The sequence below is a fragment of the Dendropsophus ebraccatus genome, chromosome 3 (assembly GCF_027789765.1).
Source record: "Dendropsophus ebraccatus isolate aDenEbr1 chromosome 3, aDenEbr1.pat, whole genome shotgun sequence".
NCBI classification, from domain to species: Eukaryota; Metazoa; Chordata; class Amphibia; order Anura; family Hylidae; genus Dendropsophus; species Dendropsophus ebraccatus.
In genome coordinates, this window is record NC_091456.1 from 26,676,980 (window position 1) to 26,699,974 (window position 22,995).

General features: G+C 42.6%; 1 protein-coding gene across 1 annotated transcript in view; it reads right to left on the reverse strand.

Moving 5' to 3' along the window:
* RTN4R (reticulon 4 receptor) overlaps positions 1 to 22,995 on the reverse strand; it is a 179,801-nt gene that overhangs the window by 85,405 nt on the left and 71,401 nt on the right. The gene's annotated exons all lie outside the window — the stretch shown is intronic.

A 22,995-nucleotide genomic window follows, 5' to 3' on the forward strand; every position in this document is an offset into this window, starting at 1 on the left:
GCCAGTATTTTCCTTCCTAAGTGACATATTTTGGAGAAAAGATATACTTCTGCCCAACCTATGAATTTTACAAGACAGTAATTCAATTTTTACGACATCTCTCCTGTATATTATAAATTCATAAGGATTTGTATGCACACTTTCCAGTGGCTTAGCAGCTGGCTTACACAGAGATTTACTCTTTTTCTCTGCACATCAAGGGTATAATGCCAGTTCACTAAGACATAGCAGTGGATGTCCAGGTTTTAAAGCTAACTTTAATCCTCAATGTATAATAGAAAAAAAAAAATCTTGGAGATGATGCAAATATAGGTTTTGCTTGGTTTTCTCTATCTCTAAACAAAAACATAGAGAATAGAAACATGCATATGTATTGTCAAGCACATTAGGATTCTGTATATATATATATATATATATATATATATATATATATATATATATATATATATATATTCTGATTCAGTTTTAGGGTGCCTTCACACCTACCGACTCGCAGCGTTAATGACGCTGCAAGTCGGCTAGGTCCTGGCAGATCACTGTCATTACATACACACAGTGGTCTGAACGACCGCTGCGTGTATGTAAATCTGCCGGCCGCTTAACCCCTTCTGATGCCGGCCGGCCGCCTCCCGCTCCGCTCTGTATACATACCTCCTCGCTCCACGGGGTCCCGGCGTCCTGCTCTCCCGCCCGGCCAATCAGTGGCTGCGGCAGGGCAACACACTGATTGGCCGGGCAGGAGAGCAGGACGCCGGGATTGACAGTGATCTGCCAGGACCTAGCTGACTTGCAGCGTTATTAACGCTGCGAGTCGGTAGGTGTGAAGGCACCCTTAGAATGTCTAGCTTTGATCGTTGTGCTCATAGGGTATTTTTGGTTCATTATACGGTATACATTTTAAGATATTTTATCCACTTGTCAACATGTACCAACATATATGGAACGGCTGCCGGGGCTTTATGGATGTACGTGCTGTACATATATTGCATGGTTTTGCTATTATTCTGTGAAGAGTGCTTAGGAGTTGACTGCTATCAGCAGCTGAGACTTTCATTAAAGGAGTAGTGTCACAAAGAAAACTGGGGGGGGGGGATTTATTAAACTGGTGTAAAGTAGAATTATCTTAGTTGCCCCCGGCAACCAATCAGATTCCAATTTTCATCCCTCACAGATTCTTTGAAAAGTGAAAGGTGCAATCTGATTGGTTGCTAGGGGCAACTAAGACAATTCTGCTTTACACCAGTTTGATAAATCTTCCCCTAGGTCTATAGTGATGCATTATGTTGAATGAAACATATATTTCAAATGTAAAAGCATTTCTTAATAGGGGACAAGGATAGGGGACAGGTATAAGATCCGAATAAATATTAGAGGGTCCGGCCTCCATGCCCACTGGAGATCTCTAGATCTGCGCCCTGGGTATAAATGGAGCCGTGGTTTGGGGCAGGACATGCAGCTCCATTCATTCTCTATGGAGCTGCCGGTAAGAGCCAAGTGCTGTACTTGCAGCTCCATTCACAACAAAGGAGCCAGGGTGCCGATCTAGAGATCCCCGGAGGACACAGAGGTCAGACCCCCCAGACTGTGATCTCATACTTGTCGCCTATCCTGTGCATAAGGGACAAGTAAGTTTAGGGCTATGTTCACACAACATTTTTTCTTCTCATTTTAAAATATTATTTCCCTGTTTGGCCAACCGTCAGTGCAATGACGGCTTCTGGTACATTCTAGTTGGGATGAACTGATTGGCCTTTGGGTGTGTCTTTAATTGACCATTGAATTTGTTAGTAAAAACGGTGAAAGGACAGTGAAAAAACTAAAACTTTGTGTGAACAACTAAAATGCAACGTCCGCTGTTTGCAAAAGACGTATGAAAATAATTTTTGTGATCATTATTTTAACGTCCGCGCAGATAACATCCGTCATTTTATACACTGTGTGCATTGGACGTCCATCATTTCATTGACCCAGCCGGGTCACGGAACAGCCGGTCTCTGGCCGGATCATACTTAAGTACCGGCCGGATGATCTTTCGGCCGCTGAGCTCTCATGCGGGCGCATCAGCACGCGCCCGCATCAGAGCTTACCATAGCACACAGTGAAGCAAGCGGCCGGAGCTGCTCGCGTCACTGTGTGAACTGACAGGTCTTTCTGCGTCCGGAATTCACTGAATTCTGGCCGCAGAAAACTGACATGTCAGATGTTTGCGGCGGCGTATGGGATCCCGGCCGGAGTGCACACGATGTGTGTACGCTCCGGCCGGGATCCCATAGAACAATAGGCATTGTTCCACCGTGGTAAAAGTACAGCCATTGTTGCCATCGGCAACAACGGCCGTACTTTTACGTAGTGTGAACATAGCCTTAAGGTGGAATTCTGGAGGACAAAAGAAATGAAAATATAAAGAAAAGACTTGCCAGAAAAGATGTCACTAAAGAAACAAAATGCCACTGAAAACACTTTTCAAAAATGCTTTGAAAAATGTTTAATAGTTATTTGGAGGAATATATAAAAGGTGTAATTATTAGCTTAGACTAGACAAAGCGTAGGCTTTTTAAAACTCTGATAAAGACTTCAGACTTTCCAAAAAAAGTCAGTCTCAGCACCATGTCAAAGCAACCTCAGACTACTTTGTTACATCAAATACAGGATGTTAAATGTCACAGGAATAAAAAGATCAAATATACAAATTGGAAACACTTATTTATGAAACATATTACATTTTTAGTTCAAATTTTTGTAAATTCTGTCACTTGAAGAGATGTCTAAAGGAAATATATAACTAATAAAATGAAAAAATTTAATCTGTTTATGCAAAACACATTAGAACTCTGACGGTATGCCTGCAATTGCAAAAAATCTTCAGTGGGGTTTTAGTACTCGCTCAACACTAGGTATGTACCCACTATGGGATTTGAGAGCAAAGCCATGGCCACAAATATTGTTCATGATGACATGAATACTTGTTTCTGTATTGGCCTAAAAAAGATTTTAAAAATCTTACAAAAAAAGCCTAAAATCTTTAAAAAAAAAATAAAAATGTATTTATGGTGCAAAGTGCACCATATTTTGGCACACACGTGACATGATGTTTGCCATTTTCCATTGCATTATGATGTTTTTGTGTGTGTGTGTGTGTGTGTGTGTGTGTGGTGGCGGGGGGGGGGGGGGGGGGGTGCGGTGGTTGGCGGTTTTGTAAAATTTTAGCATGCAGAATATTTTTCATGTTTTTTTTTCTTCTCCCATAGAATTATATAACACCAGAAAAACACTTGCCATGTCTAGGTGAATACTGTAATTTTTTTTCGGTCTTTTACCCAGTTCCTCCATAGATATCTTGAAATCACATGAAGAAATAATCACAAGACTTGTAATGAAAAAAAAATGCAAGGGCTAAAATGCAAAATAAAAACACCTATAACGAGTTACACTAAAATGAGAAAACACACACACGCAAAAAAAAAAAACAATCGAAAAAGCAGTAATAACTTCTACCAGTTTTTTTGTAGGATTTTTTCCAGCCAACCCCCCAAACACCATGCAAATTTTGCCACAAAGACAAATAGTTTGCCATCAAAGCCACTTGCCCTGTGTTATACCTCTGTGCAGAATTAAAGTGTCAGATCTTTTCAAATGTTTCAAAAATTTCTTATAAGTGTTACCAATAACTTGGGTCACAAAAGAAGAAAATGGTTAAATCAATTTCAACCTGTTGTAGACATCAGTGACCGGACCTGACCTTTGGGATGTGTGATATGTGAAATCACATTGGGGGCCTCCTGTCTTCATTGACCTACTACCTTTTAGCTACAGCATTGTGAGAATAAGCGTCCTCTGTGTCCTGATCTTGCACAGCATGCTCAGAAGACTAATTGTAGGCAGGGGGCACATTGTTAAATAAATAGTGATTGCTGATTGGCCAGATGGCCAGAGAAGAAGACAGCAGAGGTGAAAGGAAGCAGAACATGACGAGTGTCAGAGGTCCTATGGAGCTTTTTGCAGACTGGGTTGCTGATTGTGAATAAGAGTGCCACATGCCTTTAGCAGAGTACAGTGATGAAGTTTCAATGTGGCTTTGAGAATAAATGGCAACTATTAGAGATGAGCGAAGCAGTCGGAAATTCGTTTCACGAGCTTTGCGAATTTTCGATCAAACTCATTAACATTTGTGAATCGAATCTCAACAAATTTCATTAAAAAAGCCAAACTACAGTAGCTACAATACTTTGACTATTACAGAGGGGGGAATTTGTTAAACCATGTTGTTGTAAAAGTTTCAAAAATCGGAAAATAACAATTAAAAAAAATATGTAAATCAGCCAGTCATCCAATTTCCGCCATTGCTCTCCTCTCTGTCCCTATATCACTCTGTTAGTCTCTCCCTGCTCTGTTCTAACTGCCTGCTGCCATCCTGCTCTCTCCTCCACACACAGCCGACTGGCCGCCTCTGTTACCGATTCGCCTTATATAGAGTGTGAGGGAGAGGTGCTGACATCCACAATCAGCCCTCCTCTCTGTCCCTATATCGCTCTGTTAGTCTCTCCCTGCTCTGCTGTAACTGCCTGCTGCCATCCTGCTCTCTCCTCTACACAAAGCCGACTGGCCACCTCTGTTACCAAACCACCTTATATAGAGGAGGAGGTGCTGACATCACAGAGGGGCCTGCAGCTAATTGGACGGGCGCTAGGGATTATGGTTAATCCCTTTCTCCTTCCCAATGATGCTATAGCTCACTAAAGCTTGACAAAGTGCTATTATAGCACGAAACGTGCATTGCTGAGGACGCTTAGGACTGTGCTCCCTCTCACTGCATGTTATATCCCTAACCTGTACTGTATATGGAATAAAGATAGATGTCACAAGATTGGTGAGAGCCCGTATCTTATTCTCTCTTATTCTTTAATGTGAGCAGTGACGCTCCAGGCAGCATGTTTGGCTGCCATTTTGTTTGTTTTTTCAAATTTCCTTAAGGAATCGGCGGGAATTCACTTCACAGAATAAAGCAAATTGACAGCACGATTCGCAGCGAATTTTGATTTGACAGATTCGCTTTACTCACCTCTAGTCACTATGTTTAATATATGTACTTCTACTCTAGAAAGTTTGCCAAAAATCTGTTTTCTCATTTTCATGATCTGTCAATAAGTCATAAAGATGTCTTAGCTCCTTCCTCTGGAATCTTCACAATAAATATTTGGCCAAATAGAATTACAGCATATTTTCTACAACGTAAGGGGCCGTTCACACATCCGTAAAATACTGTCCATTATTCTGCGGACCGGACCTCAGAACTCAGAGGCATCAGCACTAGCAACTGTTAAGATCTTTGCACTACTGAATCTCTGACTGTCTCACCGCCGCTGTGACACGGCAGAGGAAAGAGCCCACCGGATGATCCTACATTGGGCACCGGCATCCGCACTGTACGTAATCTAGTGCTGGGTTACTAAGGCTTGGTTTACTCCAGAAACCCTGAAATATAAGAATAAGGCTTGTTTTCAGGGTATGTTTGATTTATGTAGAAATTGTATATTCCTCTCATTGTTTCAATTGAAAAGGGAGGAAGGGGAAAAAATTGTTTGTGTCGGGCACCATGTAGCTTAAGGGGTGGTGTTGTGAAGAAAACTAGGTCTATACTGACGCATTATGTTAATTGCAACACATTTGAAATGTACAAGCATTTCTGATAATGTATAATTTGAGAGATATAGGGGAAGATTTATCAAAGGGTGTAAAATATACACTGGCCACAGCAACCATAAAAATGATATAGGAATGTAATTTTTTTTTTAAACTAAACAGCCCATTTGTTCTCCTTTACGTATATGTATGTGGCACACATCTGATTATACCTTCTTTATTTCTTGACACCACCCCTTTAAGGCTTTTTCTGACAATAATAATCAACATACAACTCCAAAACAGTTGCCTCTAAAACCTTATGTGTTAACTTTATTAGTTCTTATAAACATATACATATTTAATCAGACATCTATAATTTTAATTTTGGAATATATAACTGCATTAAAAATCTACCTATCCAGAGACTGTAATCCTTTGTCGCTAGCTGACTTATTGATTTATTGTGGTCTCCAATAGACACAACCAAACCAAACTCTACAGAAGGTCTACAGCTCCCTCTGAATTGATTGTAAGTGGGGTCACTGGAGTATGTCTGACAGGCCTGACCACTGTAATAAACTCTGATTACTAAAGACAAAAAGTCTCCGGGTAGACTGGCTCCTGGACAAAATGAAATATTTACGGACAAAGTTTCTTAAAGTTCACAAGCGCTCTATTCACACTTGAGTTGTAAATGCCATTATTCTGTTTCAATATACTGTATGCCAAAAAATTGAAAGAAAATGCTGGAATAATGGACCCACTGATAGATTGATATGAACCCATTGACTTATAGTGGGGTCTGGCGTTATTCACTTATCCTGAGATTTCTTGGGTTCTGGCATGGTGTCCATTTGTCACGCTGCTGGGTTTGGTTATTCACCGTCCATGGCACCAGTCGAGTTCCAGTCCCGCTCCTCTTCTGGGTTCCATGTTGGTTCTGGGGATGCTAATCCTTGTAAGTTCTAACATCTTCTTCCACCTTCTGGTGTCTGCTGCAATGGTGCTTTTGTTCTTTGTGCATGTGGCCAACTGCTCTTGGTTTTTGAAGGCAGCTTGTCTCCACCTTCTACAGCCATCTGCTAATCCAGAGCCATCTCCACGTACTGTATTTAAAATAGCTCCACCTGCCATTATCTTGCCTGAGCATTGTTGAGGTCTAGTATACCAAGCATGGTATCTGTCTGCTGTTTCTGCTGTGTGTATCCCGACCTGTGCCTGTTCTTTGGATTACGCTTTCTGCCTAACCCTCCTCTGTACTGCCTGCCTCTCCTGTTGCTGACTCAGATTGCCAGATCTGCATCTGAATTCGCCTGCCCTGACCATTCACTTGGCTGACCACAATACCTGTCTCATCCCTTGTACTGTTTTGATTCTCCTGCTGATGACATGGCTTGCTGACCACATATACTCGGCCTGTACCCTGGTGCCTTGCATTGACTCTGTCTGGTTCTAAAAAACCACTCGCTGCTCACACTGGGACTACATTTGTGGAGTGACCTGTGTCCTCTAGCTGCAGAAGTCCAGCTTCCACATTCTAGTGCGGGATAAAACTGTGTAGATGTAGAGGGCACATAGACTCTACTCCCTGGTGTGGCCCAAAGCCAAACCGGTTGAGTATCACTGTGGGTCCACACTCGCTGTATATTACACCATTAGGGTCCTATTCCATGGGCTGAGGAGGGCCCAATCAACGATGTAAACGAGCGGCGATCTGCTAGCTCGCCGCTCTTTTACTGGGCCTATTCCATGGCCAGATGATCGTTTAGCGAGGGCTGCAAGGACATTGTTACCGATGTCCTTGCAGCATCATACATTACCTGTCCAGGCTTCTTCTCCGCGCTGTCTTCATCCCCGGGTCCCGCGTGCTCTATCTTCAGAATGGCCGGTCAGCTGACTCAGCCAATCACAGGCCGCGGCGGTCCCGGCCTGTGATTGGCTGAGTGCTCCGTCAGCTGACCGGCCATTCTGAAGATAGATCGCGCAGGACCCGGAGAGGAAGACAGTGCAGAGAAGAAGCCTGGACAGGTAATGTATGATGCTGCTGCTTGTCAAATCGTCGGTCGCCCACCGCGCACTGCTATTCAACCGTAGCGATGTCCGGTGGGGGAACGATGATTTTAGGTCTGGCCCTAAATGAATGATCAGCTGCTGACACAATCATCGGCTGATCGTTCTCTCTATTTCACTGAACGATAATCAGCCAAATGGGGCCGATCCGGCCGATTATCGTTACTGTGGAATAGGGCCCTTATTTTGTTGCAAAGAATAAAGCTTCCTGCTGTGATATTTCTCCCATCCATAACAAACAAATTTCTGACCTTTTTTTTCTTGGGGAAAACCACATTACTGGAACACTTCAACTTCATCTGGTAGGAGAGACACAACTCAGCTGCAGGATGTCAGCACAACTTATCAGTTGCAGGATTTCACATGTACCACTGTTTTGTTCACACAATGTAAATAAGGGCAAACAAGGTTCGTCTTTTGATAACAACGGCTGTAAAAAATGATCATGAACATTATTTACAACCATGATTATAAAATATTGGTCGTTATTTTAAACACAACAGTGTTGTTCATGATGTTCACAATAAAATAACAGCAGAAGTAACTATATACAGCACATTAGGCATGGTATGATATAAAGCTTGGCAATGCAATGCTCTGTGCAATTTTGTTTTTAAAGGGCCATGTGGTTGGGACTCCAAAAACAGCTAAAAATATTGGGGAGATTTATTGCACTTATATTATCTATTATTGTAGATAATTGATTGGCCGCTACGGGCAACAAAGAGAGTCTTACTATAGGACAGCACAATAAATCTCCCCCATTTTTCTTTCATATCAACTGGTAAAGTATTTTCTAGCTATGCATCTCCCGTATACCACGAACAGCTGAACAATTCCAACAACCGTTCTCCCATAAGCCTCCCCTTCAATTACAGTGATAAAATATGAAGCAAAGCAAGGCTTCTTCTCGATAGATAAAAGTGGTTACCACCGATAATAGTGAAATCTGTATTAAATTTTCATGTTAAAATCTAATGTGACTGTTACTGAATCCTGCTATTTAATATTGTGCACCTGTCATAACTCTTTATTGCATATTGCTGTTGAAAACCGAATAATAGAGAGATATAAACACTCTACACAGGTACATAGAAAATGGCATAAATCCTTTTCTAATACTCAGAGAAATAACGTTTAATGTCTGACAAACGTTACAGTTACATTTGTCAAAGCCAGATATATTTGTTGTTGCCATGAGCAATTATTCTTAATAAATCACGTAAGGCAACTTTATACTGTGTTTTATTGCAATAGACCAAACGTGTGTGTGGATGTTATGGGGCTAAATCAGGAGGAAGCACTGCTTAGAGTTAACATTATCCAATTGTTAAAAGCCCCGGGAAAGAGACTACATCCACTGTATATTTAAAAGACAATCATAGGCTATGTCTGGGAAGGTGGCCGTCTCATAACATAGATGGCCGCTAGTGATCATTATTAGCGGCAGTCTACTTAAAGTAATGTTTCTCTATCATGTTATAGAGCAGAAAGAACTGAGCAGATTTATATATATCTTTGTGGGAAAAGATTCAGTATAACTTGTAACATGTTGATTGAAATCCCTGATCATTCTGTGGTAAGGAGTCCAGTGGGCGGTGTCACTCAGTGGACTGGACTCTTTAGCATGGAAACATTAGAGATTTCAATCAATAAATTACAAGTTATACAGAATTTTTCCTATAAAGTTATATGTCAATCTGCTCAGCTCCTTCTGCTCTATAACATGATACCGATAGCTTAGGCAGCAATTTCATGGTGACCGGTTCCATGTTACGAGACTGCTGCGTTTGCTTTATATGTTTCGGAAGTGGGAACATAGACATACAGAACTATTTACTATTCAAGGGCATACCTACCATATAGGTAGACCATGTGACTGATATGAGGCCCTTGGGGAGAGAGGACCCAGTCCTGACTGGTTCCATTTATTTTGCTACTGGTACTGTACATAGTGGAGCTCCTGTACTGTCAGCAGTAAATGGGTGTATTCCCCAAGGGTCATAGAAGACAAGGGAAAATAAACATTGCGCAGTAAGGAAAATCAGATACTAATTTCTGTCTTTGCCATGGGCGGGGGGGGGGGGGGGGGGGGGGGGGCTTTTAATATTTTTCCTAAACTGAAAGAACAATTTAAAAAGCATCTAAGGGGTATTTCGCTGAAGTTAAACTTTTAATATGTTTCATCCGGGCGAACAACATAACAAACAGGCTATTCTTACCTTTCCACACAACGCAGAATGTTCAGACTTGAAAATTCTCTAAAATTCAGTAGTATACTATGAAGATGTGGCCTTTCATGATCAAGATATATATATATATATATATATATATATATATATATATATAAAATCAAAGGCAGGTAGACGGCACTCCAATGAAGTGAAATAGGTGCAAGTTTATTCACCCGTATACGTACAGCAGTACGTATATGGGTGAATAAACTTGCACCTATTTCACTTCATTGGAGTGCCGTCTACCTGCCTTTGATTTTCTATCCTGTGGAGTCGGGGGTCGACTACCAAGGATGTGCACCCACCAGCTGAAAGCCATTTGACTAAGTCAGCACAGTGCCGTTCAACCATTATCTTTTCATATATGTATATATATATATATATATATATATATATTTTTTTTTATTTTTTGTATTTTTTTTTTTTATATCATGCAGGGTTTGTATGGGTACACACTAATTTCACCTTTCTGTTTTATAAGAATACATTATAAATATATTAAAGACTGAGAAGATCACCTAGCAATAATCCAGTTACTCTGTTTCTCTTATAACTGTATTACCTGTCTTTTTTTCTAGTGGTAATGTTGTTTTCAGCAACCATTTGTACAATATACTACTTTTAGGCTACAATGGCTGTTTTCGACCATCAGCTGTGGTGAGCGGGGACACAGGAGCAATGCAGCAGGATTTTTCTTTAATGTAGCACATTATTAGATTTAAACTATGGCCAAATTTTATACTGTCAAATCTTGCTTTGATTTTACTGTGTGTGAACATAGCCTCATCCTTTTGACACACGAGTTTCCTCTCCGGCTTATCTATTACCTCTCTATCCATCTCCAAGTCCCGACCACCTGCTGCCTCCATCTCAAAGATATTTCTCAAGTCCGATATTTTCTCAACCTTGATTAAGAAAGATGCTATTGTGTGCTGTCATCCTTTACTATCTGGATGACAGCAAAAGCCTTTTCTGTTGCTTTTTATATAACACCCTTGCACCTCTCTAATCCACACTCAGCTTTTTTTTTTTCATTAAAAAAAAAAAAAAAAGTTTATTAAAACAAAATACAGGTGGGAAAGCAAAGTGTAAAGTACAAAGTGCAGTCTAGAAAGTGGTAGGACCAAGTAGGCTGTACAGATTGTGAAATTCTAATCTAATCGTGCACAGGGTGGGAAAAAGGTGAGAGCAAGTTAACCATCAGCAATACCAAATACCAATACCAAAAGAGATGAAAAGAGATATGTTTGCAGAGCAGGAAGCAACTATTACAAGCAAGCCATTGGAAAAGAGGAGCCCGTGGAGCCTCATTGAAGAGTCTCGAAACACAGGACTAGCCAGATTCCCAGGGGGATATCTGGCTAGTCCTGTGTTTCAAACCTCTTCAATGAAGCTCCACGGGCTCTTCTTTTGCATATTCATGTTTCACAGGAGGCAATGCACCTAGGATTTCACTGCATTGAGCACTTTCACTAGCAGCTGGCAATGTTATCGTTTGGCTGGTCTCCCTGAGATCAGTGATCTGTTTCTCTTATGGCTTTACTAGGCATTGCTCCCACCTAGCCAGAATGCTGGCTAGGTGGGAGCCCAAAACAGCTGTATGTGCATGGATACCTGGCCTTGGTTTTCCCTTGTCATTACATTGACTTAAGGGCCACTTAATATGGTGATTTTGGTGGTTTCCTTACAGGAGCCACCCTTTGGCTGGGTCTTTCCTGGAGGCATATCTGGCTAGTCCTGTGTTTCGAGACTCTTTGATGAGGCTCCACGGGCTCTTCTTTTGCATGTTCCGGTTTCCCAGGGGGCAATGCACCTAGGATTTCACTGCATTGAGCGCTTTCACTAGCAGCCACCAATGTTATCGTTTGGCTGGTCTCCTTGGGATATGCAATCTATTTTTCTTTAAGCAAGCCATTGGGACAGAGATAGGATAGCATCATTCATTCGGTTATGAATCACCAATTTCTGTGCCTGAGGGTGTCATGTAGCATGGTTTGCTGAGGGCAGGCATCATTGTCAGGAGGCAACAATCCAAGTGTACAGTCTTGTGGGGTCAGATGGACAAAGGTTCTCAAGATAATTTACTTAAGCTAAATGACCCTGAATCTATGGTCATTGCCATAACAAGTGAAGGAATGTACCCAAGACTATATTCTGTCTATCCGAGTGGAATCTGGTCACATTAGAAGTGGTCATATAGGCCTGCTGAATAATTTTTATTATAATATTATGCATGCACAAGGAGCGCTAATAATAAATCTGCCTCAATGTCTTTTGAAACCTCTTTATTAAATAGGTAAGTACATGAAAGTCAAGGTAGCCTAAGTTTTGGGGCCTAAATTGTAATTTGTAGGCGTGTCGGACCTAAACTTTTGTGTCTGGATTTGTTAATCTCTTTCCTGGGTACCTATCAGTCAGTAAGTTTTTCCTAAATTATTAAAAATTACATGCAACGCTATCCATAACCTGTCCATGCACCTATGACCTAATACTACATTACTTATATTTCCCTCATACTCCCTAGTTTCAGTTAGTTTCGCAGTTTCGACCCATTTCTTCAGAAAAGCCTACAACCTACAATGACCCTTCTACCACTATACTACAATATGAGCAATTTCTGCACTCACCTACTGCCTTCTTCTTACTTCCCCTGTAGATTATAAGTCTTCAAGGACAGGTCAGGATCAGGACAAGGGTAAGGACAATATAGTCTTATTGTCCACCCACACCCATCTCCCTGTCTACTTGAGTGATCCGTCCAAAATAGCAGCCCCCAACTTGGCAATGGTCCCTTTCCTGACTAAGTAAGGGAGAGAGTTAGGGACACAGTGATCTCAAGGTCAGCAAAGTAGGGTCAGTACTAGGATGTCTTGTCATGGTCCAAATCAGTATGGAGAAGGATGGTCAGAATCAGGTCTGAGGGTCAAAGCCCAGGGGAGTATGCCAGGTAAAAAATATAAAAGACACAAAAGGTGATCTGAATCACAGAAATTGTAATCCAACAAATGAGTGTGGAGACTTACAGAATTACAGGCTTCTGTAGTCAGCAGACGCTTCTTTAAATGCAACTCTGATAGTATAGGATGTCTGTGCCAAGCCTGATCAGCCTTGCATCCATGTTACAATTTTGTGTCTTTTGCAGAAAGCAGCAACTCATAACTGGGGGAAGGAAACTGAATACAGTGATCCCTCAACTTACAATTACCTCAAGATACAATATTTTCAACATACAATGGTCAATCGTAATTTGAGACCAGACTCAACATACAATGCTACAGACAGTCAGGATCTGTGGAACATGTAAGAAACTAAATGATCGACCAATTAAACTGGCCATTATGCTGGTAAATGTCTAGTCTCTTCTCTCTAGTGTATAGTGTGATACTACATGTCCTGTGCTGCTCTATTACTGTACCAGGATGAGACACTCCTTTGGGCACCAGGTGAGGGCGGCTTCATTTTTGTTTCTGGGACCCTGTGTGATCTGTACAGGACCCTGAAGATGCTTCCATCTTCTACTTAGAAAGTTATTTACAGTCTCCAGTCGCTCTTTCAGACTGTTCTATTTAAGGATTTGCTTTATCCATATTAGTTATCTGCTTATTTTCCTTTAAATCTTAATTTTCTCTCATTTTGGGGTGACATTTTAGGGGATTCAGAACCAATTACCAGTTTTCCATAGAATTTTGGTCTCAACATACAATATTTTCAACATACAATAGTCATCCTGGAACCAATTAATATCGTATGTTGAGGGACCACTGTATATAATAACAAGCAAGGAAGAAATTGTTAGTCTCACCATAGGGAGCAACATATAAAGGTTATATTTGAGTGGAATTCCCCTTTTAAATTCTTAGATTCAATATAAAAAATATTAAACTGGTATTCCCATGTAATTGATGACATTTACAAATTCAGTACAACGTTATGTTATTTAATCATACCTCTCTGTTTCACCAAGTCATTTGCTATAATTACACAGTATTCATTATTATAGCATCAGCAACTCAATTACTTCACATTCTTGTCAGGCAACATTATAACATGAGGATTATATGAGCTTTATATCTATAGCTGTAAATATTAATGTATATAAATGAGAACTACCAATGTAGCCAGCTTATCCTCTTAATTCTTACTACCATTATCTCTAATAATATTAAAACGACTCTGTACTCAATATCTGCCTCTCCCAAACGCTTGTACCATTGAATAGCTGCTTTTAATCCAACATCTGCCATGGGGTCTATTCGGCAGGTGACGCAGTTATTGTCCTAAAAAACAACTTTTAAACTTGCAGTCCTGTGTTAAATTGGCGTGGCCCAAAGTATCTGTGCCCTAGGCTTGCACCGCCTATTCATTACTTATCTGAACACTGCACATGGGCCTTAACGATCCCGGCACGTGTGCAGTGTACAGACAAGCGATGATTAGGAGAAATGTTGCCTGAGGGATTCTTATGGTGAAGAGGGCGAGGAGGAGGGACAGAGGCGGTGCAATCCTAGGGCACAGACACTCTAGGCCACACCATTTTGACACAGAGTTGCAAGTTTAAAAGTTGTTTTTTAGGACAATAACTGCATCACCTCCCAAACGGACCCCAGGACAGATCTTGGATTAAAAGCAGCTATCCAATGGTACAAACTGTTTGGGGGGGGGGCAGATTTTGGGTACAGAGTCACTTTAACACTGGCAAACCAAAACTGTTCATCTTGTCCTGCAGTGTTACTGGTTGTTCTTATTTACATAGTTAGGTCATGTCCACATAACGTAACATAACATCAGTACTGGCCTGATGATCTTCATTTCTAATTAATTGGGATGCGGGCCTACCTGTGTGTGTCCACATTCCAATTCCCCCCTGCACACAATGGATACGAAGCCGTATGCTCCATCGTGTGAACTGACAGGTTCTCTGTGGCGCTATTCAATGAATAGCGGGCGCAGAAAACTGACAAGTTGTCACATCCGCTGCTGCGGCACATACCTCTCGCCACGCCGCTGCTGCCCCATCTCCTGCTCTGTGCCGGGGCTCCTCCTCCTCCAGCTCCCCGTCAGCCCGACGGGCGCGGCTCTGCTATGACTTAAAGGGTCAGTGTGCCTTTAATTGACTGCTCCTCTGCTCTGAGACTCTCCTATAAATTGCAGACCTGCCCCACCACAGGTGTTGGAGCCTCTGCATGCTTCCTAGTGTGTTTTGTCCCAGCCGCCCGTTGCTCCTGCCTGTTGTTCCTGTCCATTGTTCCTGCCACTTGCGGTTCCTGCTTATGACTGTGTCCGTGTGTGCCGCTGCCTGCCTGTTGCCCTCTGTTCCTGCTACACCTCGTCCCCTGTCACTAACAAGCCAATCCAGGGGTAGCGACCTGGTGGTCACCTGCCGCAGCAAGTCCATCCCGCCTTACGGTGGGCTCTGGTGAAGACCAGCGGCCCCTTAGACTCCGCTCCCTGGTGCGGTTTACGCCATCGCTGGTGACGGTCCAGTGGATCCACTACTCCAGTCATTACACAAGTCAATTTTTTTGCGGCGCCGCTAGCGATCCTGGACCGAATGTATACTATGTGTATACACTCCTGCCGGGATTCCATTCATTCTCATACAAAGTGTGTGTTGTATAAATCACGTCCGTTGTTGCAAAGTGTGAACATGGCCTAACATAGTTAATAAGGTTGAAAAAAAGACAACAGTCCATCAAGTTCAACCTATAACCCTACTGTGCTCATCTACAGGAAGGCAAAAACAGAAAGGGGCAGATGCCAATTGCCCCAACACACAATTCCTGTATTTAATAAAATTAATGTATATAATAGAAAAGCGCATTTTTCCATATCTCTAAAAATAATTGTAATCTGAACACAATATTACTGCTAAAGGTATAGCTAACTTATACTGCCATGAGCCAGGATAACAATTAATTAAATCCTCAAGTCCTCTCCCGTCCTTACGTTAGCAGACGTACCTTTTTCACAGACACTTAATATGGGTAAAACAAGATAAGACTTACAAAGAGTTAACTGTCAAGAAGCTCTTTCAAATGCAAACTAATTATGATCACATACACCCCGTGGCACAGAATATAACGAAAGCTTTGACTGTTATTAGCATTAAATATGCATTGTATATGTAATATTGATTCCGCAGGCTTTCACAAGCTAATGGCAATTCTCTGCCCGCACTAACAAATTTTACCTGCAAAACGCTTCTGAAAATAATCTATACAGTGTAATATCAAAGCTATCAGAACAAGAGACATTTCCATTAGGCATCTTAACTCTGACCACTGATATCTACATAAGTGACCCAAGCCACATTAAGCTGGGCCGAAACACTTTTTTTATTTTTTGTGCTTGTATCATCATAGTCACTTGCAAATGTTGGAAATGTTCCCAGTTATGCACTTGGATGTAATAATTTAAGTATTAGCTTGTATAACAATACAACCTCAAGTCCTTCATATACATTATGCCATTTAGATTTTTACTTATGTCTATGCGTTGACTATATCCATTGATTATTAATACAAAAGCATTTCAGGCTTTAGGGTGAGTTAACTTTTTATTATATTATGGTAGAGCTTATAAGTTATATTGGTTTCCTATGCTCTTTCCATGTCCTGTGAAGGTACTTGTGATCTACCCCATGGCATCCCCACTCTTACCAAAGTGGAAGTGGAAAACATTTGAATAAACTAAATCCCCTTGCAATGTTTTCCAACAGGGGTCTCCATATGGCTTTATCGTGTGAGCCAACCGATTCCACCATCTCCCTATTACACAGGTTCATGAAGTATACAAAAACTGTTGGACACCATCTAAAAACACACTCATTTACATAAGAATATGTCAGTTTGCAAAGGCATAGCATACTTGTCTAATCAATCACAAAAATAAATAAATAAAAAGGTTTGAAGCTGCTTCTACCATAAACACGCCTGACAATTTGGTAGCTATAACTCAGATGCCTATGGTTCAATATGCAGGATATGCTGGTAACCTTGCCTGGGGTCAGCCAGCAGAGAGAGCATCCAAAAGAAGAAAGTTGTCAGGAGCTGGCTTCTTTTAACACTCCTTGCCCCTGACATTAGCACACGGCAGCGGCGGGGCGTGCTGCTGGTCACGAGGATGTGCCTCACACAACAGTGTCCTTAGTTACCAGCGTCATAATCGGGCCACATTACTCCCCGACTACTGTGCTCACCTGTTATCCCCCTACGTGATGCTGACTGACAAACGCCATTGCCGGTCAGCTCTCCTTCTAGAGGAGGGGTTGGAGTCCCGGCCCCAGTCCAGCCCTGGGGCCGGGACTTCAGCCCATATATACCACTATCCCCACCATGTTCTAGTGCCTGCTACAAAGCCTTCTTTGGAGTGTCTACGCTAGCCATATTCCCTGTTGCCTTATATTCTTGTGCATCTGGCCCTTGGCTTTAGTTTCTTGGACGTCCCCTCTGCCTCGTGACTTGGTACCTCGTTGCCCGACTGTTACTGATCTGGTTTGCTGACTTTTTTTCTTTATTGTGTTACAGTGTGTCTTGTGTTTTGCACCTAGCCAGTGTAGCCTGCAGTCTTCTGATTGGGGCTGGCCTATTAAGGAGTCCTGTTCCCCAAAAGAAAGGCACAGATTGGCGGGAGCAGCGTCAGGGCCTCACCCTGTTTTTGTGTCTCCGGTCACTGACCAGTCATCACAAAAGTATTCCAGCACTTAAATCGTTTAAAACCACTTCTTCATTAGAGGAATCCATTAAAATAAACAACATATTGGGTGCGATCTTGCTAGACGCGTTTTGACTAACGAGGAGCCTTGATCACAGGCTACTTGATATCTGAAGCTTGTTGTAAAACTTTCCTATTGAATCTATCTGTATATTTGGGGTGTGGGAGGAAACCAATAGGCTTGATCGAACATCTGAAAAAGCTAGGATCGACCGGACTCAAACCTAGCCGGACCTTCCGTATTTGATTGCTGATGCGGAGGGAGGAGACATCTCGGGGACCGCCTGGAATTCCAGGATACAGCCTGTTACCTAGGCTGAATCCCGGAATGTCTCCTCCTTCGGCACGGACCATGAAGACATCAGCAATCAAATACGGAAGGTCCGGCTAGGTTCGAGTTCAATCGAACTTGGCTTTTTCAGATGTTCGATCAAGCCTAGAAACCAACACAAACATGAGTAGAACTTACAAACTGGGATTTGAACCCAGGACCCCAGTGTTGCAAGCCTACAGTGCTAACCACTGAGCCCCCATGGTGCCCATATCTATAGTCACACTATGCATGGGAAAGCTCACGGCTCTTACACAGGCCCTATGCACCCAATAGTTAACAAAGACGAACGTCCTTTTGGCATTCGCCTAGAAGACATATTACCTATTTATTTATTATAGAATCCTACAATTATATACAGCTGGCAGTAACATACATTAGAGCCTTGGGATGCCTGGCTGCAATCAAACATGCTGCCCTACTGCGTTTCAATTATATGAAACCAACCTTACACAACTTTTTATATACTTATTATATCTATGAATGAACTATAAAATGGTGTTAAAAGGTGAATGTACCTTCAAAATGACAAGAAATAATTAGTATGTTTTCAGGAGGTAACCTCTCTGTCAGGTGCACAAACAATAATTTACTTTTAATTAATATGACGGTAGAAATTAACTTTTATGACCTTAAACATCAGATGTTAATTTTGTTAGTTATCATACCTCATAACTACTGGATAGTATAAGAAATAAAAGCTTTACAAACACTGTCAGAATACTAAACAAGGGCAGGAGCCTAGTCTGTGCTTAAACTCAGAAAGGCCATAATTGTACCACAGATTCCCCATAAAAGTCTACTGGAGGGTCAGTAAGTTTTGCAGATCTGTAATTTTTACAGAAGAAACATCCATAACGTCCACGAAAAATATGGACCGCCTTAATTTAACCTTCCTATTTTTTGAGGATCTCTTAAAAAATACTGATTACAGATACACACTGTGCATGAAAAGAGGCCAGTTAGAAGCCTCTTTTCCTGTCAATGACTACTGCAGAGCGCACTGACAGACGGAGAGGTGTGACTAGCCATGACCTAGATGACTAGTTCCCAGCTCTCTGCCTGTCTCGAAAATAAGACATGATTCTTGTGGCCACTCTTGTGTGGCATAGCTGACAGATTACTTGTAGAGATGAGAGAATTGAATCTTACAGTACCAAACTTTTTGCAAAGTTCGGAACGAGTTTGTAAAGATGGAGGCGGTATAATAAAATACACAAAAAAAAAACAAAAAACAAAAAAAGGGTGTGCTCACCTGCACCTGCTCCCTTGGTGTCCTCCTACTGGTCTCTGGTGTCTCCAGCTGCCTCTAGCTTGCTTAGCCAATCTGTGACTGAGACGGGACAGCCCTGCAGCCAGTGACTGGCTCAGTGGGCTCTTGTCTCAGGAGTGACAGCCCACTCAGCCAATCAATGGCCATGTTGCTGTCCAGTCTTAGTCAGTTAGTGATTGGCTGAGTGTGTTTTCCCTTCCGACACATTGGGAAACTCCAGAACAAACTCCTATAACTAATTCCGGAATGTGTCTTTTTATGTGAACTTCTCTTTTCTCTTTAGGAGCAGTTGGTCTGTAGTAGTCTATGTACAGTGCACCGATCACTAGCCGTCCGGGCTGCCAGGACTCCCATCCTCTGAGCCTTTGATCCCCCATCCCTATTCTTATAATTGCTATATTGTGTGTGGGTGGCGCAGATAGTGCTGTAGATGTTTCAGGTCTGGTGCATGAGCATTTTTTCTTTCTCCTTGACAAGAAACGTCAATGCCTCCAAAGAGAATAGCAATATGATATGGCTGCTTCTCATGGGGTGCTTTTAAAAAAAAAAAAGATTTTTTTATTTTATTTTTCATTGCCTTGACCAATGATTGGCTGAGCTGACTGTCACTCTAGTCTTGGGAGTGACAGCCTGCTCAGTTAATAACTGACTGAGACAGGACAGTGCCACTCCCAGTGATTGTCTGAGAAGCCTGTCTCTCCCGAGACAAGCGGGCCAGCCCGCTCTGCCAATCACTGGCCACAGCGATGTCCTGTCTCAATTAGTGATTGGCTGAGGGTTGAAGGTGGCTGTGAGGGACACCAGAGAAGGAGGACACCATGGGAGCATTGACAGGTAAGTAGATGTGTAATTAGAGATGAGCGCTCATCTCTAATTACTTGTCCTGAATAAGGAAACCTTGTTTGTCAGAAATCCCTAATAGGAATAGAAAACGTATCTTTAAACCAGAGAACAAAAAGAATTTACTAGTAGATATGGTGGACAATTTGTTCAATTAAGTTTTAGCTTTTAACTAAGAGATTGAATTTTTTATTTTAGTAATATCAGTGCCTATAAGTCTATAGTACAAGTATTATTCAGGATGTGTCTGCGTCCCAAAGGCCACAGAAACGGCTGGATGATAATTTATATGCCATGCAATGCTAGTTACTTAATCATTGGTGTAACTGTTTAATTATTTCTGGATGATTCATTCCGGCTAATAATGATAATGTAATATTTATTAAGATCCGCTAAGAAGAGGATAAGGCTATTCATTATGGATTATAAATACAGGGGTGGTTGAATTATTCATAAATACCTGTAATAGTGTAGTTGACTAAAAAATGATAAAATTTATATAACAATGTGGAACATTAAAATTTTATATTGTTCATAAAATGCGTATTGTCCGCCTATATTTTTGAGCCGTTCACTGCCTGCTCTACAGAGAAGCATAATTGTACATTTTTATCTTTATTAATTTAGATGTTCCAATTATAAAGGCCAGTTAGTCTTTTTTTTTAGAGAAGTATCTAAATTATATTTGGGACAGAAAGGTTTATTATTCACCTTCTTTGGAATTTGTGTTTGGCAACTGTAGAAAATTAAGTAATCGATGACCATTCTTAAAGGGGCACTTTGGCAGAATATTTTTTTTCTTTCAAATCAACTGCTGTCAGAAAGTTTTATGATATCCTTCTATTTAAAAATCTAGTACATACCAACGGCTGTATGCCCTACAGGAAGTGGTGTCTGACACAGTGCTCTTTGCTGCCACCTCTGCCCATGACAGGAACTGTCCAAAGTGGGAGATGTTTTCTGGTTCAATGTTTTTATTAGTTTTTTTAAGAACAAATTACAAAAGAGAAAGTCTATAAGCACAAAAAAATGAAACAGGCCCAAGAAATCCTAAAGCTTCAGAAAGCCAAGATATTTTGAACAATTGCTTCCAATTTGAGAATTGTTCAAAGTGTCTGCCTCTACTTGGTCGTGCACTCCACCCATCTCACCCAGGTGATTAAATATTTTTGCCAGTATTAAATGGATCCTGCATGCCCGGAGCATAGGCTTATTATATACAATGGAAAGGCCATAGTACAGTGTAGGGTCCATCCCGCCATGAGGCCGCCTTATCCTTGGTGGGATGGTTTACACCATTTTCAAATGGTAATTAGAGATGAGCGAATAGTGAAATATTCGATAATTCGATTCAAATAGTTCCCTATATTCGTATATTCAAATGAATATCGAATCCCATTATAGTCTATGGGAGAAAAATACTTGGGACCTGGAAATCAATATTCGACCACTAGGTCACCAAGTGCCCAATGAAATCTCAGGAAATTATGGAACCTATGGAATGCATATGGGACAGCAGGGGAAGCATGCCTGGCTGCATCTAACACTAGTGATGAGTGTCACAGCCGCGGCGGCGTCCCGCGTTCCGGGCCGCCGCCGCGACCGCTTCCTGCCCCATGCAGCAGCCGGTGTCCATAGTCGGGGACCCGGCGCTGCTATCACCTCGGCCCCGGGGGGCGCCTCACCTCTCCACGCTCCTGTCTCCCGCTGTGCCGGCCGGCGCGCGCGTCCCCGCCTCCTTGGGCGCGCGCGCGCCGGCTGTCTCAGATTTAAAGGGGCAGTGCGCTCCTAATTGGTAGTTGCACCTAATCACTCCCCTATAAATCCCAGCATGCCCTGTCCCCTGTGTTGGAGCCTCTACATGCTTCCCATAGCGTTTGGCCCAGCTCCCTGTTGTTCCTGATACCTGTCCGCTACCTGGTCCCTAGTCCTTGTTCCTGTTTCCTGTCCGCTACCCAGTCCCTACTCCTAGTCCCTGGTTCCTGCTTCCCGTCTCTCTGCTGTTCCTGTGTTCAGCCTGTCACCTGCGGTACGCTTACACGCCACTGTCAGTACCCGCTCCTGTCACGCCTCGCCTGCCGTCACCAGCAACCAAGCCAGGGGTAGCGACCTGGGGGTCGCCTGCCGCAGCAAGTCCATCCCGCCTTGCGGCGGGCTCTGGTGAAAACCAGCGGCCCCTTAGACTCCGCTCCCTGGTGAGGTTTGTGCCATCGCTGGTGCCGGTCCAGTGGATCCACTACTTCGGGCGTTACAGTAGGCTCCAACCATGGATCCCGGCGAGGTGCCTGATCTCCGTGACGTCGCCAGAGTGGTCACTCAGCAGGCGCAACAAATCCAGAAACAGTCACAGCAGATCCAGCAACTCACTGCCGCCTTACAGCAGCAGACTACTGCCCAGCGCACACCACCTCCTGACGCTTCTTCTTCACTCCGACTGGCCCTCCCAAGCAAGTACTCTGGGGACTCTTAAGTTGTGCAGAGGATTCTTGACTCAGTGCACCATGCACATTGAACTTTTGAGTAGTCAGTTTTCCACCGAGCGCTCTAAAGTGGCTTTCATCATCAGCCTATTAGAAGGTAGAGCCCTGGCCTGGGCCACGCCACTGTGGGACCGTGATGATCCTGTTGCTGCCAATCTCCGGGCCTTCCTATTCGAGTTTCGCTCCGTCTTTGAGGAACCTGCCCGTGCTTCTTCAGCCGAGACTGCTCTCCTCAACCTCTCTCAAGGCAGCTCCTCTGTAGGTGACTACGCCATCCAGTTCCGCACCCTGGCAGCTGAATTGGACTGGAACGAGGCCGCCCTATTGGCCACCTTCAAGAAGGGCCTGTCTAGTCGAGTGAGAGACGTGCTCGCTGCCCGAGACCTGCCTACCTCCCTGAACGAACTCATTCTACTGGCCACCCGAGTTGAT